Genomic DNA, 15,284 nt, shown 5'->3' with positions numbered 1-15,284 from the left:
GGAAATCACTCTAGTTAGTTGAAACAGGAGGGCATAAATAATCAGGTATTCAGTGGCCTACAAACGCTTTGAAGGGCTAGGGAAGCAGGCTGGAGTCAGAGCCCCTAGAAACAATTTCAGCTCCAAGAGCTACTATGTGCTCTGTCGGGAAGGCTGTACTCCCACCTTCCCACAGCCTCTGCCGTGACCTGGGCCAGCCAAGTCAAGACTCCGTGCCTTAGGGTGCCCTGGTGGCTCAGTCAGTTAAGTGTCTGACTTAGGCTCAGGTCATGATCTCAGGGTTCATGGGTTTAAAGCCCACGTCAGGCTCTGTGCTGACAGCTCAGAGCCTGGACCCTGCTTCGGATTCTGTGTCTCCCTTTCTCTCTGCCTCTCCCCTGCTTGCACTGTCTCTCTCTCTCTTTCAAAAATAAACATTAAAAAAAAAAAGCCTCCATGCCTTGCCTCTCACCCCACCTAACTGAGCTCTAAAAAGAAGTCTTGTGCCAGTGCATCTAATCGGCAGAACCTAATCCTACCCGGACGTCTACCTGCAGAGAAGGGCAGGGAACTTTGTTTTTTGTTTTCCGGTGTCTCCAGTATGGGATGGTGCCCTGGAGAAGCTCGGAATGGAGGTTGAAGAAGCCAGTGAACAGCATTCTCCACACTGGCCCTGCCAGGTCTCTCCATGTCACCTTCCTTTGGTCTCTGGAGGGGTAAGGAAAGCCAGATTCTGTCCAATGCTGACTTCTGGAAATAACGGCTGTCTCTGCAGTCAGGTGTTTGCAGGGCAGCCATTTTTGTGCTGGTCCCCTCTCCTGTCCTCCGCGGGGATCTTTCCTCCCCCTCTTCCTGGGCTCCTCCTCCTGGCTCTCCTGGTGGGGGACATTGTGTGGTGCTCTCCAAATCTTTTTTTTCACCAACTCCCTCACATCTTTTGGGGAAGAGTGGCCCCCAAACACCCCCAGCTCTCCAAGAAGTCACCTACTCACATACATGTGTTTTCATCATCATTGTTCTTTTACAGTAACTTTTTTTTCAGGGATTCTTACTACACATTTGCAGATTAATTGCAACCCTTGTCCTCAAGGAGTATTTGGTACCATTCTTGTAACATTAAAAATACTCTAATTTGCATCTGCACTTGGGCCCTGAAACCTCAGCTATCCTGTACCTTGGGTGCTTTTGAGTGATGCTGGGACCAAGGAGTAGGCTCTGTGACAATCACCTGGAGGGTGACATTGCAGAGGGTGGCAGGATGTGACCTTGGCATGGAAGCGGCAGATAAGGTTTGAACCCAGTAGCCATCCTGCAAGCCTGGAAGTAGAACCTGCTGGACAGCCACAAACACTATGTGAAACTGCTCATGAGGCCGGGAGGGAAGAGCCTATGGCAGTCTGCAGCCAAAGAGGCTGGATTTCTTTGTTGCAGCTTTTATGACTCTGTGGCTAAAAGACCATTACCTCTCTGGGAATGGATGTTACTTACAGTGATGGAGGTTCTTCTTTTTGGCCAAGTGGGACTGGGCAAGGAGCTGGCACAGAGAGAAGTAGGAAGCAGGATTTGTGGCATCTGGGATATTTTCCTCTGGAAATATTGCCTTTGAGACAGCATGAGTTGTTAGCATGGGAGGCTGACTCCTTTCTCTACTCCCCCTCACCCACAGCTGCCACCAGGATGCTCAGAAACGTGTCCACAGCCCTAAGCCCCAGCATGGAGTAGAACTGAGGAAAGGAAGTGGGTCCAGCATGTCTTTTTTCTTCCCCTTCCCAGTGACCCCCACAGGTTCACACCAGTCTTCTGAAGCCTTCTCCTCTTCCATCCCTGCTGCTTGCTAGTGGCCGGAACCTCGTTTTACTTCTGATAATGGGGTCAGAGAGTTTGACCCATAACCATCACCTCCACTGAATATAGGAAGTCTCACTTCCTTATTTATTTTTTAATAGATTACTTTTTAAGTAAAAATTATGTATATTTAAGGTGTACAACATGATGATTTGATATATATATGCATAGTGAAATAATTACTACACTTGTTATGGAACATGGGTTTTTTTCCCCAGAATTCCATGTCCTCTTCAAAGTATGCCTTCCCAATGTTTTATGAGGACATGACATACCACATATTCAGTTTTATGTATATAACATGTCTCTATTCAGTTCATGTAATACTTATTTGTATACACGTACAATGCTTGTGTGTATGTATATTTGTGCGAATGTGTATGCTTGAAAATAAGATAGCAACTTTCTAGCTCACCGCACAGTCCAGAATGACAAGGCATCTTGCCGATGCCTCCAACCAAGTAAGAAGTCTTTCCAGAAATGGGCATGGTCAAGATCAGGCTCTTCTTGAAAGATACAGCTAATTCTAACCGGCACATTAAGATTCTAAAGTTAAGAGCACATTGTGAAATGTGAATCGATGTGACATTGTCAAACAAAATGACCTGTGGGCTTGGGAAGTTGGCATTTGTAGGAGGAGGCCAAAGTGTGCATCTTAATCTTGATTTCCTTTCGGAATATTTCCTCCATTGTGTTCCTGACTCTGATTATGTTCTTGTGCAATCAAAATAGCTCTAATCTCCTGGACAACTAACTAACTAACTAACTTCCTTCCTTCCTTCCTTCCTTCCTTCCTTCCTTCCTTCCTTCCTTCCTTCCTTCTCTTCCTTCCTTCCCTCCCACCCTCCCTCCCTCTTCCCTCCCTTCCTTCCTCCCTTCTTTCCTTCTTTCCTTCCTTCCTTCCATTCCCTCTTTCTCTTTCTTTCTTTCTTTCTTTCTTTCTTTCTTTCTTTCTTTCCAGGAGAAATTGTTTTGGTTTCTGATCAGCAACAACTGTTTGGTTTTTAAGATCTAAGTCTACATGTGTGCACAAAATCCCAGCCCAGTAGGAAAAGGAAGGAATTTAAAGTCCTGCTTGGTGTGTAAATTATTTAATGCACAAGGACCTCAAGTGTTCAACCAGAAAACCAAAGTTCAGCATTCAGAATTCGACCTCAAAATGGCATGAACAATCCAATAGGTAAGCACAGATTTCTTCTTTATAGCCATAATCTCAGGATATTATGAAGCTTTTAGCCTTAAGAAAATTTCAGTCAGGATTTGTATTAAACATCAAGTTTATCTTTCCCTTCATTTTAAATGTATAGTAGGGATGGAGTAAGCTGCATAATAACAGAGATTCTGAATTCTAATATAAGGTTTGTCACCTTATCTCTTCTTCTCTGTCAATACATTGTTTGGCTAGTTCCCTATTGCATACTTGTAACAGCTGTTTTTGGGGATCTTGAGCCAAAGCATACTGTTTAGAGTATCCATCCATCTCCATCTCTGGACTTCACTCAGGCCCTCCCCAAACTCTCTTTCAATTTCTCTGGCTATACACTCCAGTGAAGTGCAAACAAACAGATCATTTTCTTGATGGTGATAAGGCAGTAATAGACTTTACCTCATTGCCTAGTGCCCTTCAGATATGCTTTCTACAAAACTCCTCAGCAGAACAAATATAGTTACTGAATCTGGTTACTGGTACACAATGAAATAATAGCTAAATAACATAGTCACATGGTTATAATATAGTTAAATCATGCAGCAAGTTGCACATGATAAAAAATGTGGTTAGGCAGGGGAATGAAATTAAGGGTTAGAGGTAAAAGAGAGTGTGTATCTTTAGATGTGATCTGAAATGAAAAGCAGACACCCTGGAAAGGACATAGAAAGATGTCACCAGATGATGCCTAAGGAAGTGACTCCTCTTGTTAAGTAAGGCAAGACTTGGTAAGGATGTTGAGAAGGGCATGTTCAACTGGCTATATATATTATCTTATGTATCCTTTCCTTTCCCCTTCCAGAGAAGGTGTCCTATTTTAGTCCTTATTACCTCTCTCCTGGTCTTTACAATTGTTAAATAGCTGATCTTCCAGTTCTCTTCTGATTTATCCCACAAAGCATTGCCGAATCCATTGTCTTTTAACACCACTCTGGTTATATCATTCTTCGGTCTCATGTCCTCCAGAGCTGCTTATTACTCGCTGAAGTAGAGTGGATACCAATTTCTTAGCCTGGTATTCAAAGCTTTGACATATTCTTTCTTCTAGGCCTGCTATCCAAAGTGTGTACCAGCACGTCAGCATCCTCTGGGAACTTAGAGAGGCAGCATCTCAGGTCCTACCTCAGAGTTAGTAGGAATCTGCATTTTAAAAAGATTCTTAGGTGATTCACATGCACAGAACATTTGAGGAGCACTGCCCTACCTAGCCAAAACAAAATACCCACAAATACACTCCCTACTTTACTATTTTGGGTTTTTGCATATGGAATTACCTCCATGTTTACTCCACCTTTGCCTGTCCTTTCACAGGATCCTTTTATGATCATCTCAAATGTAACCTCTTCCATGGAACCTTTCCCAGTTATCCCATGGACTAGGCAGATCAGCCTTTAGAATGCCTGCCAAGCCTTTTATTAATTAAACTGTCCTTGCTGAAGGGGCAGCTTTATTTGTACCCCCTCACTGGGTGCTTTTGGCCATAGAGAATTGGCCTATGGTTGGGTACTGAGCATAGATTAGTGCATCTAGTGGCTGGCCAATAAACCCAGAGTGTGGCCACATGAAATCTGAGTAGAGGCAACTAAGTTCCCTCTCTGCTTTTTAGAAATTCAAATAAGACAGTTAGCAGTGCTTGCTAAAACTAAACACCAGGAGATAGAGTCAAGGTCGTGAGCAGTCATGTGCAAACCATAGTTATGGGGAAATAAAAACTTTGAGTAAGCCAAGTCAGTAGAGATAGGAGGACAGACCAGACCAGCAGACATGGTAGAGATGCCCTCAGACAAAGAGATAGAATAATGAGTACCCAGGCCTGTCCAAGTTCTTGATGACTTTTCCATGCAAGGTGTTGGGTTTTTAAAATAACACCTAACCCTCATGACTTGAGAAAACCTGCATAAATCTCTGTTCCTTGCAAATGAAATAGGCACTTTGAATCCCCCCAAATGGAGCTGTTGGCTCCATCCTTAGACTGCTCTTTAAGACTGTATATCTCACTCTTGTTGGCTGTTTCCCAGCCTTGCATTGTAACACCCATGGTTCTTTATAAACATCAGCTATTAGCAACTTGTGATAAGATTGTGTCCTTCTCATTTTTGAGCATCTAGCAAGATGCATGCTAATAGTAGTGGTAGGATTGCCTCAAACTGAATTCCATGGAAGCAAAAACATTACAGTGAAGAGATCAGGGAAGGAAGGTGATAGGATCTATTATTAATAAGGGCAAGTGAACTGAAGAGTGGCCAGCGTTTACTTGAGGCCTTTGGTGCATTGTACCAACCAAGCCAAAGAGCCACGAGCCGATGTGTATTTTTAATACAAGCTGTTCAGTGTCATGGTAGCAAAATTAGTAATTCCCATCTCTTAGGAACCTGATCTCAGCTAACACTATTTTATCAGTAAAATAATTTCTTGTAGTGAGTTGAATATAACAAACACATGTTTCCAGCTGGTCAGCAATCTTCCTTCTTAACCTTTCATCTACTCCAGGCTGTTCCTACAGATTACAGGACAAATGATATTTGGAGAATGATGGGTCCCAGCAGATTGAAGGAGGCAGCTTCATTGCTTATATTTAGACAGTTGTCTCCCACTGAGGGTCAGTGTGGGTCTGTTATGTTTGTGCATTATGGTATATGCAAGAGAGCTATGCACACAGAGAAATGGTTCTGTGTGTGAGTGTGTGTGTGTGTGTGTGTGTGTGTGTGTGTGTGCGCACGCGCGTGCGCACACGTGTTTCTGTTAGTGTGGAAGCTCAAGTTGAATTTGAAAAGCGTCATTATCATTGTTTGGAAGGAAGGCAGAGAGGGGGCCCTAATTTTACAAGTAGATGGGGATTTCTTTTCCCTTTCTCAGCTCCCTCTAGGAGAACATCATGCTCCAAATCCAGAGGTTTCATCTGCTTTTAACCTGGAAGCTTCTTCTTTTATGGCTTTGTGACTCACAGGGCCCGGGTGGTGGTTGCTTTTTCTGTGTATAGAACTATAATCCTTCTCAATTATCAAAGACATAAATTACTATTATTTCCTTACCAGATCGAACATCTCCCTTAAATATGTGAAAGAAAAATTGTTGGTTGTCTGGTGAATTTTCCTCTTGGAAAAACTGCCTATTCTTAATCTACAAGTTCAATGAAAGTTCAAAAGTTTATCAGTGCAAACTCTATATTCTAATAATTCATCACCCAGCTTCTACATCCACATTAAAAGACTCTAGGCTGAGGTGTTTTGTCTTCTCTCCCATGTAAAAGTAATCAAACAGCACATTTCCCGGGCATATCATGAATACCTATTGATCATAATCAGAGCACAGATGGTTTGAGAGAGCTTGGCTGCCATACAGGCCCTCGTGTCAATCACAGGGACAAATTGATTTTGACTACCCAGCCACAATTCTCCTACCCTAGCAGAATTCCATTCAGGGCTTCTGTTTGGAGAATTTTGAGCAGACAGCATTTCTGATGGAGTGTCATAGTCCAATGTTATTGTAGAGGTAAACTTGATTACTGAGACAATGGTTATTTTAATGTACTTCATACTTACCTTTACCACAGGAAGGTCAATACCTTTCTCCAGTGTTGAAAGAGCTCTTATCAACTTAAACTTTATCCTGGATTTTGTCTGCTAATTAGGGAAAAGGAATATCTTGATTTGCATTTTTCTATGACAGTATGAAGGACCATTAATACTTTTCTGCAACTGGGATTTGTTTTCCTACTCACTTTTTTAATTAATAATTTCTATTGACAAAATTAAAGAGCCAATGCTTATACTATCAATCTTTCCCTTATGGTGTAGGTATGTGTACTGGAGAATAATCTGGGAGGAGAAGGTTGATACTCCCAATACTATTATAAGCATTAACATCCTCTATGAAAGCCAGGGAAGAAAGGCCCTTCTTTGATACTATCCATTACTGTCCATTACTTTCCTGCTTCATACATCAAGGCTTCCAGGGCAAGTTCAATAGGAAATGGGTCTGCCTCCATCAGGGAAGGGTTTGGGATATACATGAATGGCTTGGGGACCAACCTCTTCTGTCCTTATCCCAGTTCCCAGCTCTGGGCTGGCCTGTTTTCCACATGATCCTCCTTACTTGTTACTTAGCCTTCTTACACTTTTTCTCTTGACTGGCTCCCCACCTGTGCCCTTACTGATCGTAGGGGCAGACTTCATAGGTGACTGTGCTTTTATGTTACTTTCTTATTAAACATCTGAACTGTTCTCCAGCCATACTTGATTGAACAAAGAGTAGCTATTTAACTCAAAGGGAGCCAATCCATAGACTAGTCTAAACTAACCAGAGACCCCTCCAAATTCAATTTCATAGATTAAACAATCTGTAATCAGATAATGTTGGTTGGTTGGAATCAAAGGCCATGCAGGCCTGGAGCAGCCATTTTTGGTTTTGTGTTCTCTGTTGAGTCAGCAGGGAAAGCTCGACTGTGAAGACAAGCAAGAGATCAAAGCTGGCACAGAGATGAGAGACCTCAGACCACCACCAGGGACAGATAGGGTAATCCAGGCTCTCAGGTTTGTAGTGACCGACCTAGAAAATATCTTGTGGCCCACCATCCCTATCTCTTGTCCTGGGATGCTCTTAGCTTGCCTGAGGTGCTGAATAGTCCTTAAAGTGGCTTGAATGAGTTTCTGTTCTTCACAACCAAATATGCCCTGACCAGAAAGTATCCTGTTGGAGAGATTCAAGTGGGGAATTTCAATTTCCTTCGCTCATCTAGTCCCAATGCCTGGGAACTCTAGAAAATCATGGTGCCCTCTTTTGTTTAGATGCATGTCATTCCACAAGAGAGGATATGCCAGGACGAAAAGGTGATATTATTTTAATGTTCAAATCTCTTACCTACAAAGCCCTCTATACTCATTCTCTGCCTCTTGCTCTGACAATTGCTCCTGCTCTCTGGCATTGACCATTTACTTAAATCATTCTGCTTTATTTATTACTTTCTGTGGTAAAGTTGGCTACAGATTTGTTGTAATTCTTCCCATTGAAAGATGAAGTCTAGGGGCTCCTGGGTGGCTCAGTTGATTGAGTGTCTGACTTGGGCTCAGGTCATGAGCTTGTGGTTGACGTGTTCGAGCCCCGCATCGGGCTCTGTGCTGACAGCTCAGAGCCTGGATCCTCTTCCGATTCTGTGTCTCCCTCTCTCTCTGCCTGTCCCCTACTCATGCCCTGTCTTTCTTTGTCTCAAAAATAATAAAGATAAACATTAAAAAAAGAATAGAAAGATGAAGTCCAATCCCATTCCCTTCAATATGAACTGCTTTTGTGACCTGCTTGATCAATAGAATGTGGTAGAAGTGATGTCTGGATGTTCCAAGGTTAGGTCATAAGAAACCTTGGAACTTCTGGCTGTGCCCCTGGGAACACTCTCTTGGAACCCTGAGCTGCTATTATAAGAAATCCTATTACCCTAAGGATTGTCATGCTATGAGGAGCCCAAGTTGAGGTGAGGGAGATGGTAGGGAGAGAGGCAGGCCAAGGACTCCAAGTGCCAAACCTAAGAGTGCAGAAGCCATCTTGAAGATGGACCATCTAGCCCCAGTGGACACCATGTAGATCAGAGATAAACCAGGCAGCAGAGCTCTTCATGAATTATTGAGGCACAACTATTATAAGCAAAATAGGTTTGTTTTAGACTACTAAATTTTGGGATAGTTTGTTGCACAGCAACGGATAACCAGAATATTCTAAGTCATCTCAGGGCTACTTCAACCTCCTCGTCTTTCCTTGCATGATTCCCTAGCCCAAGGACACCTTCTTCCATCCCCTCTACCTCTGTTTTAGATATCAGGACAAGTATCTCCCTCTCTGAGGGAATATATTTAGCCAAGGCCGCTCTTGGAACCTTTTGCTTATGCAGTCCTGTGTGCCTCTTTGGTACAATTTTGCTGTCATGTCCTAACTTCCCAAGGGCAGAGTTTATCCTTTTTTTTTTTTTTTCTTTTTTTCTTGTCCTGCGCCTTAATAGAGTCCTGGGCAGCAGGGATTCAGCATATGTTGAGGCTCCTAAATGTTCTCATCTTGAGACGCAGTAGCCCTACTCACCTTAAACCAAATTTATATTGGTACTAATCAAAGGTTTGCCTTCAATTACACATTTCTGATTAGGCATTTCAATTTAGAGGTGCTTCCTATTTTTTATTCTCAAATTATGTGTAGAATGTAACTTTGGGGGTGGTTGGGAGAAAAACCGCAAGGAGCACAGAAGGAAGTCCCATGTAGCATAAATAATGAACAGAATCAAGTGACACCCTCTGAGTTTGTCTGCTTGTCAACAATGCCTGGATCATTTATGGGAGGTCAGGGTCAAATTCTGTTTATAGTTGTGTTCTAGCCAGGGTGAGTGAGTGGTTTTTAACCACATCACCTCTTTCTAAAACCTGTTTTGTTTGGACTTCTCCCAGCCCACCTCAATGAACTTTCACATGTTCCCAGGGCATTTTTTTTTTTTTTTCATTTCCATGTACCTTTTGGTTTCCCCTTCACATGGAACATTCTTTTCTGCAGTGTTCAGAAAACTCATTAGCGTCCAACCTCCTCAATTAGGCAGAGTAAACACTTATTACTCCGAACTGGCCCCCTACTGCAGGAGAGATGGATAGAATTCAAGCAAAATGTTGGCCTAGTACCCAAGGATTTGACCACGACGTTTACTTCTCTTCAATCAAATTCAGGTCACATCTTCCTGTAGTTTTCTATGTAAGTAATTAAGCTCTTATCTTCAATTTTCAAAGGATCACTGTTTCCTTTGCTACATGTATCCATTTCCTCTTTAATTCATGGTGTGTACTTATCTATTATTGTATGCATACCATTCATTTGTGGCATTATCTGCTGTTAGATTTTCCCATTTTTCTTAATCTGACAATCACAGAATCAGCAACATGATAGCAGGCGAACCAAATTGAGAGGCAGAGATCTTTTTTAATGCTGCGAAAGAAAAAGAAAGGGCACATTTTAAATGTTCTGCTTCTTAAAGAATTCTATTTAAAAAAAAAACTGTGAAGTTATTGCACTTCTCCCTGGGAATCGCGACTGTATAAATTCTAACTTTTCCCAGTGTTCAGGCACATGGGATCCAGGGAAACATTAGCCACGTTCTATTCATGTTCATAGGTCGTGACTAAGATAAATAGATTTTCAAGAAACACTGATGTGGGTGTACTTCAAGTGGGAGGAATTTCATGTTCCAGTCTCCCTGCTGAACACCTAGAATATTAGAGACTTGGGAAGTTTGTGCTTGACTCCTTTTCAGAGAGAACGTGACTGAGGTCACAGCGTGATAAATCTCTGACACGACAGTGCGAGGGAACAGGCATCGGAACAGAGGGGAGCAAAACAAGCCGAAGTGAAAAGTTCAAATGCATGATGGTATTCTTACAAGCGAGGCAGCTGAGGGTTATTAAAGAGCAGCTTTCATAGAGGAGGTGGCTGATCATCCTCGTTTCAGACAGGAACGCTCTTGTGCTTTCTCTTCTCTCTGTTGTCAGTTATAATCTTGCACGTACGCGTGCACTCACACACACGCGTATGCACACTGCATATTTATACTCAATGTTCAATCTGTTGAAAAGTATTTACTCTTCTTCATCAGAATGCTGAATTGTGACATATATCTTCAGTTCCTTAGCAACAAACTGTCATGTCACCCTTGTGAGATCCTGGTCAGCTGAGAGGGAGGGGAATGCTGAATTGTGATGGAGAAAATCCTTATTTTAATCACAAATGTGTATAAGAACTGGAAAGACAATATGAAAAGGCAGGTCAAGGAAGCTGCATTTGAACAAGTGTTTTTGATTAAGGTTTGTGTCGGCCCAGAAGTCCCCTTTAAGTTCCTTTTTATTGAATAATTTCCCTTTGATCCTTGAGTAACTAAAAGAAAACCCAGTGCTTGACATTAACGTGGGACCAGAACCCTGTTGTAGGATTCCTTTGCCCTGACTGCTGTCAGGGGCTCCACCAGACAGGAGCCTCAGCCAGCAGGGTGTGAGCACACTCCTTTCCACAGCAGGCACTCCCCATCCCATGTCCCCCTCGCAGCTTTTCCTTTCCCCTCTCCCCTGGGGGGCAGGGTGTGCAGGACACTGGGCTGCAGCCATCATTCTGTGTGTGCCTATTTCTTTGCTTGTCTTTGACTTCAAAGAGGCTTGACAGTAGGCACTGATGACGATGTAAGAAGCTGTTGATTAGCTCAGGAAATGGACCCTGGCAAAAGGGCAGAGGGACCAGACATTGGGAATGTTGATAATTCAATCTCATATTCTTTCTTGTTCCATCTGTTAGGAGTGATGTAAAAATAATTTCTAGAGGCAAACAAATCATTGAACGACACTAAAATTGGAGCAAATGGGAGCAAAATTAGAAGGAAAAACTGCAGAATTCTTGAGAGAAAGGGAGAGAGAGAGAGAGAGAGAGAGAGAGAGACCCCCAAGAAAGCAAAGATTATTTAAACAACTCTGAGCAGGTTTTAAAAAACCGTATCTCTGCAATTTACCCGAATTCCCAGTTTCCATATTTAAATGTCTGATCAGTCATTCAGTTCCAATACAGACATGATGTTTGAAGGCCACTTTGTGATGGTTTTACCCTGGTTTAGATTATTTGCAATCCGGAGGGAAAATGTGCATTCTGTGCGAAAGCAAATAGAAAACATATCTGAGCACAAATCAAAAGAATGATTACCACACTCTACGCTCTGTACCCATTACTGGGTCCCCAAGGCTCTCGTTCTGTTTGTCTTGGTGCTTTTTCTTTAGCTGCCTTTGGTTGGACAGGGTTGGAACAACAGCCACCAGCACCACCCACAAAACCCTGAGCAGAGAATGAGGGCAGCGGAAATGGACAGCCTGGAAAGATGTGACATCTTTCAGGGGCTTGTGCTCCACACTTCGCTGTTGGGGGAGCCGCCTGGGGAGAACTCCCAGGGCTCCCATGGAGGTCTTTGCTGACTATGTGTCAGGAAGCGCCTGACCATTGGCAGAAAGGGCAGCCCTGCTCTCATTTCGATCTCTAGCGAGCTCTTTCTCAGTGGATAATGAAAAATGACATTTGCACAAAGTGGAGAGAAAGAGCATTGTTTCTATAACACATTACGCTTTGCACTGCTCAGGAGACAACATTTCATATCCTATAAAAAGAATTATCTATATAACTTACTGTGCGTGGCAGAAAAGTTGCAGTGTGTCTTTAAAAGAGCTGTCTTCGCACGACAAGAAACACTTTGTCTCTCCCACTCCCCCGGCCCCCCGACAGAATAGCCTGTGTTTATAAGCAAATCCACTCAACCCCTTAATGATGACCTAGAGTAAACATCTGACATACACACTAGCTTTCGAGCTCTCCTGTGTTTAGGCATGAATTGTTCATTTCTATGCCTTTTGTATTCAGTCTGAAGGAAAGACAAATGATACAAGGGATGATTTACATTATCAATGGAGGCAGAGGTTATGCCTGTGTTTATCTGATCCTCTGTTATCGTATAACAACCAGTGGGATAACCAGCCTGGTACACAATGACCGTTTAGCTTCAGCCACTCACCCACCTACCTCATTTCCAGGTTGACTTTAATTTTAGAATATATTAAAAGGATGGGCCCTGGAATTGCTAGGCTCCTTTGGTTCAGGCGGGCCTGTAGGAAAAGGATGGGGCTCTCATTTAGTGTCAAGCTTCCTCTCCATCAAGCCTGCCAGGGTATTGCAACTGGGACGTTTCTCTGTAATTGCCCTAGGAAGATTGGTACTCAACTTTGTAAGGATGCCATGGGTGCCCTTCTCAGCAGAGCACTAGAGATTTGAAACAAATCACCTGAACAGGAGAAAGGACTACAAGGAGTGTGCATGAGCCTGAGGAAAAGGTAAGCTCATTTTTCTTCTGAATAAGTTTATAAGAACAATTAAGTCATCTTATGAACCATCAGTCTGACCAGGAAGAGAACTTCATGAAATCAACCATAGGCAACCAGGACAACCTGAATGTGATGTTTGAATATGATGCCCCAAGACTTATAAGTCACTGAGGATCCCCTGTGGAATGAACTACTAATTCTCATGTAGTAGGAATTCATCTCTGAAGGAAGAAATGTTTCTTGGCTGCCCAGGGTGCGTCTGGTCCTGGATGTGTCAGTCATCCAAGTTGCCTTAGCCTCCACTGCAGACAATCCCTGTGGAACCCAGAGAGACAGATGGTGGTCAAGGCAGTAGTGCTACAAGAGAAGCCAGTGGAGTTGGAGCAGGGATGGGGGTAGAAGATATGATGGCCCCATATATGAGGTCCCGAATTCTCTCTGAACGAGCTCAAAGAACGTGGGAAAAGTTTCAGTCTGGATCAGATGGAAGAAACACACTCTACCTGGTCGTTCTGACCAACCACAACTATAACCTGGACAGAATAGATGAAGACTCTGAGAACTAAATAGTAGCAAGTAGATTGGGGAAGAAGACCAGAAATTGGAGTACCATGGAAATCGTGGTGAGTTTACCATTTTTTCCCTCTGATTGCCCCCATCCTGAAGTCAATGCAGCCGGAAAACCAGAAGTGGCCTCCAGGGAACTGGCTGGGGAGAGCTCCAGGACAGCTCAAGGACTGGGGAAAGAGAGTCCTAATTCTCAGAGTGCAAAAAACCATCGTTTCTTTTTTCTTTTCTCTCTTCCTCACACCCCAGTCCCCAAGCAATCCCTTAATGGCAGCAATGGGAGCAAAGGAAGCAATAAAGAGCAGAAATCAATGAAACTGAAAACAGAAAAACAATGGAGAAAATTGTAAAAAGCCAAAAGTTGGTTCTTTGCAAATATCATTAAATTTGATAGGCTTCTAGCAAGATCAAAGGGAGAGAGAGAGAGAGGAGAGGGAGAGAGAAGACATGAATTGTCAGTACTAAGAATGAAAGAAGATATTGTATAAATCCTACAGACAATAAAAAAAGATCATGAGGGAATACCACAAACAACTCTATGCACATAAATTCAACAACTTTGAAGAACTGTGTGATTTTCCTTGAAAAGCCCAAACCACCAAAACTCACCAAGATAAAATAGATAACCTGAATAGTTCTAGAGCTATTAAAGACACAGGATTTTGTGGTTTAAAATCTTCTGAAGAAGAAATCTCCAGGCTCACTGGTTATTTCTCTCAAACATTTAAAGAAATTAGACCAGTTCTATACAGTCTCTTCCAGAAAATGAAAGAGAATAGAATCCTTTCCAACTTAACTTAGGAGGCCAACATTAACCTGGTACCAAACAGATCCTATCATTTCATTGATTTCTGTTCTCATTTTTATTACTCTTTTTTTTCTGCTTGCTTTAGGTGTATTTTGGTTCCCTTTTTCTGCTTCTTTAAGATGGAAGTTCAGATTATTGATTTGAATACGTTCTTCTTTTGTAGCATTATTCTATGCATTTATAATGCCACAAATTTCTCTCTAAACACTGCTTTAATCCGTATCTCACAAAGATGATACAAAAAAAGAAGGCTGCAGATCAATGTCCCTCATGAAGAGACACAAGAACTCTTAGCAAGTCCAATCCAACAATATATATTATAAAAGAATATTTTACCACGATCAAGTGCAATTCACCATATTAACAGTCTAAAGTTAAACACACTCTTACCAGCATCCAGCAATCCCTGGGTATTTACCCTAGAGAGATGTAAATTATGGTCCTGCAAAAACCTATTCGTGAATGTTTGTAGCATCGTTCTTCATATGTGGAAATAATCCAGATGTCCTTCAACAAGTGAATGGATAAACAAACTGGGGTGTGTCTATACAATGAAATACTTAGCAATAAAAAGCAACAACTTGGATGAACCTCAAAGGCATTTGAAAGGCATTCTGAGTGGAAGAATCAATTCTGAAAAGATTATATACCATATGATTCAATTTATGTGACAGTTTCAAAGAGACAAAACTATAGTAATGGAGAATAGAACTAATGGGTACGACGAGGGAATTTTTGGGGGCAAAAGAATTGTTCAGAGTTCTTATGGTAGTGTTTGTTATATGTATCTATACAAGGGCTAAATTCCATAGGTTTATACACACACACACACACACACACACACACACACACACACACATTTTTACATACAGTAAAAACGTAGGGAGCAAAACTCTGAGGCGGTCCACCACAGATCTTTCCCAACCCCATCTCTTTGGGGTGCCCAAGGCTTCCTGTTCCTTTCCTTGTTCCCTGTTCCCAGTCTCATGGTGCCTGTCTGTCCTCCTCCATA

General features: G+C 42.4%; 2 long non-coding RNA genes across 2 annotated transcripts in view; one reads left to right on the top strand and one right to left on the bottom strand.

Moving 5' to 3' along the window:
* Positions 1–4,083: 4,083 nt before the first annotated feature.
* Positions 4,084–10,602, bottom strand: LOC132681346 (uncharacterized). Its single transcript, XR_009611017.3, has 3 exons — positions 10,434–10,602; positions 9,865–9,982; positions 4,084–4,171 (listed from the first exon to the last, which is right to left on the bottom strand). It is a non-coding gene; the product is annotated as an uncharacterized LOC132681346 (long non-coding RNA).
* A 98-nt stretch (positions 10,603–10,700) lies between these two features.
* The window catches only part of LOC132681347 (uncharacterized), a 99,859-nt gene continuing 95,275 nt past the window's right edge, over positions 10,701–15,284 (top strand). The window contains exons 1-2 of the long non-coding RNA XR_013556683.2: positions 10,701–10,854; positions 12,781–12,906. This is a non-coding gene — a long non-coding RNA (uncharacterized LOC132681347). The remainder of the gene's footprint in view (positions 10,855–12,780; positions 12,907–15,284) is intronic.

The sequence above is a fragment of the Panthera onca genome, chromosome A1 (genome assembly GCF_046562875.1).
Source record: "Panthera onca isolate mPanOnc1 chromosome A1, mPanOnc1 haplotype 2, whole genome shotgun sequence".
Classification (NCBI taxonomy): domain Eukaryota; kingdom Metazoa; phylum Chordata; class Mammalia; order Carnivora; family Felidae; genus Panthera; species Panthera onca.
This window is presented reverse-complemented; position numbering and strand designations above follow the sequence as displayed.